Raw genomic sequence first — 10749 nt, forward strand, 5'->3', positions numbered from 1 at the left:
AAAGGTACAATTGGGTATAAAACAGGGCCTCTGCCCTGCCACCTCAGACACTTCCTGGAGAAGAAACCTGAATCAGAACCTGCACCCTGAGAAGAAGAACTGCCTGGCTGCCTAAAGGACTCACCTGACTGCTTTCTACAAAGTACTGCTGCCTTGCTGTTGCCCTGCTGTCTTGCTGCTCTCTTGCTTTGCTGCAGAAATGCTCTCCAAGGGCTTGGATAGAGCTTGGCTCCTGTTCCCTGAAGTCTCAGGACCAAAAAGATTTATCTCTTGCAACTGGACTCCTTGTGCGGTGAAAAATTTGACGCACAGCTTGTTCCGCGGTGAAAAATTCAGTGCACGCCGAACCGTAAAGACGCCGCTCGACTTTGCGAGGAAAAGATCGTTGCGGTGCCTGCGGGGTGACCGGAACTTCGACGCACGGCCCGCCGGGACAACGCCACCCGACTTCCAGAGGGGAAATCAATGCAGCGCCTACCGTGAGGGAGAAAATTCCACAAACAGCCCACAAGAACGTCGTGCAGCCGGTCAACAAGCCCAGGATTCCACGCACAGACCCCGGGGTGTCTGAAAACCCCACAAACCACAGAGGAGACCTGCCCGCGTGACGGAAATCGATACAACGTCTTCCCCGCATGAAAAATAATGACGCAAGTCCGTGTGTGAAGGGGTGAAACCGACGCACACACCATTTTCCACGCATCTCCTCCTCTGCGGCCCTTTGCGGAGATTTTTCACTCCAAACCAGGTACTCTGTGCTTGAAAGAGACTTTGGCGGTCATTACAACCCTGGCAGATGGTGTTAAAGCGGCGGTAAGAGCGCCAACAGGCCAGCAGTAAAAAAAAAAAGGAATTACAACCGTGGCGGAAACCGCCAACAAAGACAGCCACTTTAACACTCCGACCACCACGGCGGTACAAACAAACAGCTTGTCGGTCACCGCCAACAGACAGGCGGTGGATAATGTACCTCCCACAGTATCACAACCTACCAATCTGCTACCTTTTCCGGGGCGGATTCACCGCAGACAAAAACACGGCAGAAACATGACTTCGAAGGGAAAACGCTCACCTCTACACACCCCATGAGGAAGCAGGACGCCATGGAACCAGAGCTGCAGATCCTGCCAGCCCTTATCTTCTTGCTTCTCTACCAGGAGCACGAACGCCGGCGGCGAAGACCACAGTGAGTACTGCACCTACGACACAGGGGAGGGGAAAAAACAGGGACACACACACGCAACTCCCCCACCCTCACCAACCACAACACACACACCAATACAGCATGATACATTACAGTTACAACCCCCCGGGAAGAATGCAAAGACAAAATAAAATTAGTGTAACCATTGTAATATATTCAAATCCAGTACGCAAAAATATATATACACACCATAAACAAATATATACATCAACAATAGTAGTCCAGGTAGTGCTCCATTGAAGTCCGTGGAACACTGGGCCCACACGGTATGGGCGAGGCCCACACAAGATCCCCGACCATGACAGAGAGAACACTGCAGGGGCATCAGATACCAATAAAACACGCACATCAGGGAGAGGGAAAGGGGGGCACCTCAGCTGCTTGAGTGCACAACGCCAAATCCACAAGGGGGCCACATGCCCACTGTTCCATCCTGGGGAGTGCAAAGCCACAGTCTCTCAAGTCTCTACAGTGGGTGGTTTGCCCACTTTCCATCCTGAGGGGTGCAAAGCCACTGTCTCTCAAGTCTCTCCAGTGGGTGGTTTTCCCATTGTTCCATCCTGGGGAGGGCAAAGCCACAGTCTCTCAAGTGGATAACAGTCTCCACTGGTTCTGGAGGGGGCATGGTGCCCAGAGTGCTTCATCCTGCCAAGGACAGAGGTAGTGGATGTCAATCTCCACTGGTTCTGGAGGGGGCATGGTGCCCAGAGTCCTTCATCCTGCTCGTGGTGGCCTCAGTAGCGTCAGAGCTTTTTGCGCTCATGGCCCTGCAGTGCTTGTAGCGGCAGTGCCCTGTTCAGCGGTGCTTGAGGCGGCAGTGTCCTTGCCAGCGGTGCTTGTAGCGGCGGTGTCCTTGGCAGCGGTGCCCTGTTCAGCGGTGCTTGTAGCGGCGGTGTCCTGCTCAGCGGTGCTTGTAGCGGCAGTGTCCTTGGCAGCGGTGCTTGAGGCGGCAGTGCCCGGTGCTTGTAGCGGCGGTGTCCTTGGCGGCGGTGCTTGAAGCGGCGGTCCCCTGTTCAGCGATGCTTGTAGCGGCAGTGCCCTGTTCAGTGGTGCTTGTAGCGGCGGTGCCCTGTTCAGCGGTGCTTGAGGGGGCGGTGTCCTTGGCAGCGGTGCTTGAGGCGGCGGGCTCCTTTGCAGTGACTCAGCTGCTGGCAGTCCTCTCTGGCCCAGCGGGGCTTGTGCTGCCGGTACCCTCTGGCCCAACGGGGCTTGTGCTGGCGGTCCTCTCTGGCCCAGCGGGGCTTGTGCTGGCGGTCTTCTCTGGCCCAAAGGGGCTTGTGCTGGGGGTCCTCTCTAGCCCAGCGGGCTTGTGCTGGCGGTCCTCTCTAGCCCAGCGGGGCTTGTGCTGGCGGTCCTCTCTGGTCCAACGGGGCTTGCGCTGGCGGTCCTCTCTAGCCCAGTGGGGCTTGTGCTGGCGGTTGCCTCCTGGGCATCGGGGATGATGGCGGTGTCCTCTTGGGCAGCAGGGCAGGTGCTGGTGGTGGCCTCCTGGGCAGTGGGGATGATGGCGGTGCCTCTTGGGCAGCAGGGCAGGAGCTGGCGGTGGCCTCCTGGGCAGTGGGGATGATGGCGGGCTTCTCCACTGTGCTGCTCTTCCCAGACTTGCCAGGTTTCTTGTGGCCATTCCCCACCTTGGAAGGTGTCGCAGCTGACTCCACACTCCCACCTGTACCCCTGGGAGCGGCTTTGGTGGCTGGAGTCTTCCCCCTCTCCCGTCGGGCACTGGCCAACTTTTTATGCTTGACATTTGGGGGACTGTCCGTGCTGTGGCTCCGTGCTACACTGGCTGCCCTGGTGGCCGGTGCACTCCAGATTCCGGTGACTACAAGCACCACTGGTCCCGGAGATGTTGTGGCTGAGGTGCTAGGTTGGGACCTCGAGAGTCGGGCCCTAGGAGAAGGATGGGGTGGGGGAGGTGGGGGAAAGAGGTCAAGGTTGGACAGGAAAAGCTTTTTGGAGTCACTGGGACGGGTAGCTGGAGGGGGTTTGGGAGTGGAGGAAGAGGTTGTGGTTGTAGGAGGTATACGTTTGGTGACTTTGGGTGAAGGTGCATGTGCTGTAGGCTGTCGTGAGGTGGATGGCTGTTGGGTGGGTGTGTGCCTGCGTTTGTGTATCTTGGGAGGTGGCGTCACAGACACACTGGGAGAGGACACAGGGGATGTGTGAAAGGTAGTAGGGGTGGTGACTGCATGTGAGCGGGGTGTGATGGTGTGTGTGCTGGTGATGGCAGTAGTGGCTGTAGATGTAGTGCATGCAGGTGTGAGTGTAGACGAGACAGGGAGGGAGGAGGGAGGCAAGGAGGAGGGGGACACAGTGGAGGCAGTGGATGTTGGTGTGTCTGCATATATGTGATGCTTGCGTGAGTGCCTGTGGGATGTTTGGTGCTTATGTTTGCCAGAGCTTCCCTTGTGTGTTGATGTGTGTGCATGTTGGTCTGAAGGTGTGCTTGGGACAGGCTGGGGTACAGGGGATTGGGTCTGGGTGGAGGAAGTTGGAGGGGGGAGGCTAGAGACGGGGACAATGGCTGACATCAGTGCTTAGGCCAGAGTCTGAAATGCTCGCTGAAGGGCCACCTGACCAGAATGAATGCCCACCAGGAATGCATTTGTTTGTTGCAACTGGCTTTCTACACCCTGGTTGACATTCAAAATGGTAGACTGCCCAACAGTGAGGGACCTGAGGAGGTCAATGGCCTCCTCACTGAGGGCAGCAGGGGCCTGGGGCAGGGGCTGAGGTGCCTGGGTCGAAGGTGATGCCCACCCTCCTGGGTGAGAGGGCACAGGGCAAAGGCTGAGGGGCTGCTGGGAGGGCGGTGCTGGTAGGGGGTGTGGCGGCTGTACCTGTAGATGCGGGGGGCACAGATGTTGCCGCCACCACAAGGGAGCTCCCATCAGAGGACGAGTCTGTGTCACTGGTGTCAGCTCCTGTCCCCGGCGTGGAGCTCCCCTCGCCCTCCATCCCACTGGTGAAATCTGACTCTGTAGTGTCGCCCTCCAGGGTCATGTGGGATGCAGCTCCCTCCTGCTCCAGTGCCACTGCTCCTCCGCCTGATGATGCTAATGCTCACAAGAACAGGGAGACCACAAAAAGGGGGGGGACCACAGAAGAAAAACATGTTGAGTGCATGCATTACCGCTACCGTTGGCGCACACGACAGACACAGAAGCCCCCTGCACTAAGCTGTGCTCTTGGCTTCCACTGTTCAATCCCTGGGACATGGCCTACAAGGCTATGGACGACATCTGCACACATGGATGACACAGGGGCATGACTTGGTGTACTTGGCACTCTACAGAGGTGGGGTCGGGTGCCACATGGCCTGCCTTATGGAGGGACCTTGCCTACTAAACTCGCCCTGGCCTAGGGAAACCCACAGCCCACCTCCACCACCCAGACACCTCCACTGCGCGCAAAATCAGCAGGATGAGAGTGTACTCACCCCCTTGTGGCTGCTGTGATGCCCTCAAGCGCCCATCCAACTCCGGGTACGCCACCGCCAGGATCCTGAACATCAGGGGGTCATAGTGCGACAGGCACCCCTCCCACGTTGGAAGGCCACCCCCAGCTGAGCCTCTGCCGTCTTCTTGCTCCAGCGGCGAATGTCCTCCCATCTTTTCCGGCAGTGGGTGCTCCGTCTGTGGTAGACCCCCAGGGTCCGGACGTCCTTGGCAATGGCACGCCAAATATTTTTTTTCTGGTGGGCGCTGACCTACATGATTTATACATGGGGAAAAGAAAAGTTATTACTAACTGCACCGTCACAGTCTTTGGCCCCCATCCCTACCCTTGCAATGTGGCACATGCATTCATTGTCGTTGCATGCACGCCTCAATCTCCCCCCCATCTTTCATCCACCCCACTCCACACAGGCATAGCCCATACAGCATGCTCCCAGTGTACTTACATGTTTGTCTGGAGGACCGTAGAGTAGCGTATACTGGGGGAGGACCCCATCCACGAGTTTCTCCAACTCCTCCGATGTGAAGGCAGGGGCCCTTTCCCAGACACTCGAGCCATTGTCTCTTCCAGACCGAGGACACAGCAGCACTTGCAGTGTAGGTCCTCTCCTGTCGAAGATCAGGTATCGAGTGATTGAACAGATAAAAAATGGTGGTCACGTCCGCGGCAGTGCGTACCGTCACCGCCGGTGTACATCGTCATTGGCTCCTGGGACCCATAGGGTCCAATGTTAACCAATGCAGCATTGCGCCGCGGTCTTCGACCGCCTACCGCAATGGTGTACAACGCCAGTGCAGTTACCTCACTTCCCATTGTCCCACTTTAGAGGTCAGGCGGCCGCTATTTCAGGGGCCCACATGGCTTAATTTTGTGTCACACATACCTAGGCCTAGCCTCAACACACATACAGGCCACTTTTCGGATTATGAATCATGTTCTGTGTAAGCTGTGTGTACGTATCTCTGAGTTGGTTGACTCTGTGCTCACTGTTGTCCTTCATAGGCACCGTCCGCTGGGACATGTGAGGAGATGGCGGCATCCTCCGGTGTACAGACCGCTGGTGGACCTGTCGACAATGGAGGAAAGACATATGATCATCACCTACAGGCTTGACCGTGCCACAATCCAGGAACTTTGGCCCTCATTCTGACCCTGGCGGATACAATCCGCCAGGGCCAACGGGCGCGGGAGCACCGCCAACAGGCCGGCGGTGCCCCTAAGGGCATTCTGACCGCGGCGCTAACGCCGCGGTCAGACAGGGAAAACTGGCGGTCTCCCGCCAGTTTCCCGCTGCCCTGGGGAATCCTCCATGGTGGCGCAGCATGCTGCGCCGCCATGGGGATTCCGACCCCCTTCCCGCCAGCCTGGCTCTGGCGGTTCTTACCGCCAGAACCTGGCCGGCGGGAACGGGCGTCTTGGGGCCCCTGGGGGCCCCTGCAGTGCCCATGCCCATGGCATGGGCACTGCAGGGGCCCCCTAACAGGGCCCAACTAGGCTTTTCAGTGTCTGCGATGCACCCGTCGCACGCCTTCCACTCCGCCGGCTCGATTCCGAGCCGGCTTCCTTGTGGAAGGCGCTTTCCCGCTGGGCCGGCGGGCGATCTGAATCAGATCGCCCGCCGGCCCAGCGGGAAAGTCAGAATACCCCTCGCGGTCTATTGACCGCGGGGCGGTATTCAGGCGGCTTCCGACGGGCGGGCGGCAACCGCCGCCCGCCTAGGTCGGAATGACCACCTTTGTGCCCAGCTGGAGCCAGACCTGATGTCAGCTATCCGCCATCCCACAGGAATCTGCCCTCAAGTGCAGGTGCTGTCAGTACTCCCTTTCCTTGCAAGTGGGTCATTTCAAACAACAGTGGCCATAGCATCAGGGATGTCCCAGCCTATGTTTTCCAACGTGTTGTCCAGAGTGTTGTCTGCCCTGCTGAAACACATGCGGAGCTACATCGTTTTCCCTCAGGTGGAGGATTTGCCTACAGTGAAAGGTGCTTTCTATGCCCTGGGACATATCCCCAACATCATAGGTGCCATTGATGGGACACATGTGGCTTTGGTCCCCCCTCAGGAGTGAACAGGTGTACAGAAACCGGAAGAGTTATCATTCCATGAATGTGCAGATGGTGTGTTTGGCAGACCAGTACATCTCCCATGTGAATGCCAAGTTCCCTGGTTCAGTGCATGACGCCTACATCCTGCGTAATAGCAGCATCCCTTATGTGATGGGTCAACGCCAGAGGCACGGTGTGTGACTATTAGGTGAGCACCTGGAAGCAAGACAGTGGGAATGGTTGTCTGGGTCTGGGGATATCCCTACAGGTTAGTGTGTGTCTAACAGTTGTCCCTTGCCATTTGCAGGTGACTCTGGTTACCCCAAACTGTCATGGCTACTGACCCCAGTGAGGAATCCCAGGACAAGGGCAGAGAAACGCTACAATGAGGCACATGGGCAAACTCAGCGGATTATAGAACGGACCTTCGGGCTACTGAAGGCCAGGTTCAGGTGCCTCGATATGACAGGTGGATCCCTATTCTACTCACCAAAGAAGGTGTGCCAGATCATCGTGGCCTGCTGTATGCTTCACAACTTACCTTTGCGACGACAGGTGCCTTTTCTGCAGGAGGATGGACCAGATGGCGGTGTTGTTGCAGCTGTGGAGCCTGTGGACAGTGAAGACGAGGAAGCAAAAGAAGAGGACATGGACAGCAGGAACTCAGTGATCATGCAACATTTCCAGTGAGACACAGGTAAGAGTATAGACCTGCCTACTACCTGTACTCATCACTACTATCTCTCTACTGTCTGTTGTTTTCACCCAGTGTATGGTCACTGAGTTGTCACTTTCCCTTACGATTTTACAGATGTGGGTCCCACTGTGTGACATCTGCTTTGTTTCCTCATGGACTAGAGCTGTGTGACATAGGTATGTTGACATTACAATTGAAAGAGCATTTTGTTACTGTAATTGCTAATAAACTATTTCAAAATCACAGACTGACTCCAGATTGTTTTGTGCTTCAAGGCTGTTTATTGAAGTGCTCTATATTGGAGGGGGTTGTCAAATGGTGAGGGGTGATGGTGGAGGAATGTCCATGGCAGAGTCCAGTCTATTAGTCTCACAGGTGCATTGCCCAAATGGGCATAGGAAGTGGAGCTATGGCAGTTTGAGGATGGACAGGGTGACAAAGTGGGACAGAAGGATGACATTCAGGGTGGTCTAATTTCTTGGCGGGGGTCTTGGCATTGTTCTCTGTCTTTGTCCTGGATCTCAGGGACCGTTTGTGGGGTGGTTCTCCCTCTGCAGGGGGTTGGGTGCTGGAGTGGTGGTCCTGTGGTGGGGCGTCCTGTCCACTAGCGCCGGCGGAGGTGGTGGGCAGTTCATCGTCCATGCTAGTGTCAGGGGCCACAGTGTCCCTCCTGGTGTTGAGCACCCATACAATGGTGGCCAGGGTGGAATTGATGGTTCTGAGTTCCTCTCTGAAGCCCACATACTGTTCCTCCTGCAGGCGCTGGGTCTCCCCAAACTTGGCCAGTACCGTTGCCATCATCTCCTGGGAGTGGTGGTAGGCTCCCATGATGGAGGAGAGGGCCTTGTGGAGAGTGGGTTCCCTTGGCCTGTCCTCCCCCTGTCGCACAGCAGCCCTCCCAGTTCCCCTGTGTTCCTGGGCCTCCGTCCCCTGGACCGTGTGCCCACTACCACTGCCCCCAGGTCCATGTTGTTGTTGGGGTGGTAGGTTAGCCTGGGTTCCTGTAGCGGTGGACACACTGCTGATTGACGTGTCCTGGGGACAGAGGTATGGGTCTGCTGGGTGGGTGCTGTGCTGGTGTTTTCAGAGGGGGGGAGCTCTGTGGTGGCCTGTGACTGTGTCAGGGGAACCGACTGTCCAGAGTTCCCCGATGGGCCGGGCTGGTCATCTAGATCCAGTTGGACAGAGCTGCTGTCATCACTGTGGGCCTCTTCTGTTGGTGGTGTGGACATGTGTGGACCCTCATGTCCGGTGATGTTGGGTAGGGGTCCTGCAGGGGTATAAAAGGATGTTTATTGCATGTGTGTGTGCTATGGTGTGCAAGAGGTGGGTGACCGTGTACCCCAGTGCTTGCATTCATGTGTGGGACCTTGTGTGATGGTGGTTTAGGGGGGTGTATGGGTATGTGCAGTGTCCATGCTTTGGTGATGGGTGTCCATGCATTGTTGTTGCATGGAGGGCTTGGTGTTACGATGTGTGGTTTGTGATGTTGGGTCATTTGTGAGGAGTTGGAGTGATGGGGGTGAGGGTGAGTGTAGGGGTACATGATAGCATGCAAGTAGGGTGGGGGATGTGATAGTTAAGAATTGATTTATCAGAGTCCATTCCTCCATCTATTCCTGCGAGGCCCTCAGGATACAGAATCGCCAAGACTTGCTCCTCCCATGTTGTTAGTTGTGGGGGAGGAGGCGGGGGGTCCATCGCCAGTCCGCTGAACCGTGATGTGGTGTCTTGAGACCACGGAACGCATCTTCCCCCGTAGGTCGTTCCACCTCTTACTGATGTCATCCTGATTTCTTGGGTGCTGTCCCACTGCGTTGACCCTGTCCACTATTCTGCACCATAGCTCCATCTTCCTAGCTATGGAGGTGTGCTGCACCTGTGATCCGAATAGCTGTGGCTCTACCCGGATGATTTCCTCCACCATGACCCTGAGCTCCTCCTCCGAGAACATGGGGTGTCTTTGCCGTGCCATGGGGTGGTGTGGGTGATGTGTGGTGATAAGTGTGCTGATATGTAGTGGTGTGTTGTGTGAGGTGCGTGGAAGTTCTGTGGGTGATGGTATTTTGTGCCTGTGGATGCTTGTTAGTTGTTTGTGGTGTCTCTCTCTGGCCTTCTCTCGGTAATTGTGGTCGTAGGGGTTTGTGGGTGATGTGGGTGTGTGTTTTATATTGTATTGGGTGTGTGGGAGTGGTGTGTGTATGTGTATCAGGTGAGTGTATTTTGAATTATGCAATGTGGCTGTGTTTTGTAAAAGTGTGTGTATTTTGAGCGCGGCAGTGTGTACCGCCAATGGAATACCGCGGTTGAAATACCGCTGCATGGATTTGTGTGTTGTGATAGTGTGGGCGTATTTCTGTTGGCGTGACGGTGGAGGATTTGTTTTCGCCAGTTCATCACTGAACTTTGATGTGGCGGACTTGTGTGGGTATCGGTATTTTGGCGAATTCCGTGAGAGGGTCATATTAGCTGTGGTGGATTTCTGTGGCTGCGGCGGTGTGTTGGCGGTCTTCTGCACGGCGGTAAGCGGCTTTTACCACCACTGTTGTAATGACTACCTTTGTTTGCTTTTTAAAGACTTAAGACACTTTATATCACTTTCCAGTGATAGATTTACAATTTCTTATTGCATCTTTTATCGTTTTGACCAGCAGATATCCAGATAAATATTATATATTTTTCTAAACACTGTGTGGTGTATTTTTGTGGTGCTATATTGTGTTATTGTATGATTTATTGCACAAATACTTTACACATTGCCTTCTAAGTTAAGCTTGACTGCTCAGTGCCAAGCTACCAAAGGGTGGGCACAGGATAATTTGGACTGTGTGTGACTTACTCTGACTAGACTGAGGGTCCTTGCTTGGACAGGGGGTAACCTGACTCCCAACCAAAGACCCCATTTCTAACAGATGTCATCTGTATAGTCTGTGTATACAACAGGCCCTGACAGCAATGCAAAGGCCAGGAGGCACTCTATACTCAATGCCAAACATCAGCCCGCTCTGCATCTGTTCAAGTATCCCTCAACGTGAACTTGCTAAGGAACTATACTCACCAGAGAGGATGACCCATGTATATCGTGTGTACACCTTGAAGTAATATGACTGCATATCCAAGGAGGGCCTATCCCCATAACTCAAACAACCATGCCAGTGTTCAAATTACAATGTGCATCTGCCAGTGAACTCACAGTTGAAATTTTCCCACCTGGCAGGGACCAATATACAGATCATGGTACACTGTGTAATATGACTAACCACCTAGATCCGTCTTAGGCAGCTATGCCAAGATGCCTACAATTCTGACAGGAAGACTCAAACCGTAAAACATTAAATGCAGA

This window comes from Pleurodeles waltl, chromosome 11 (genome assembly GCF_031143425.1).
Source record: "Pleurodeles waltl isolate 20211129_DDA chromosome 11, aPleWal1.hap1.20221129, whole genome shotgun sequence".
NCBI classification, from domain to species: Eukaryota; Metazoa; Chordata; class Amphibia; order Caudata; family Salamandridae; genus Pleurodeles; species Pleurodeles waltl.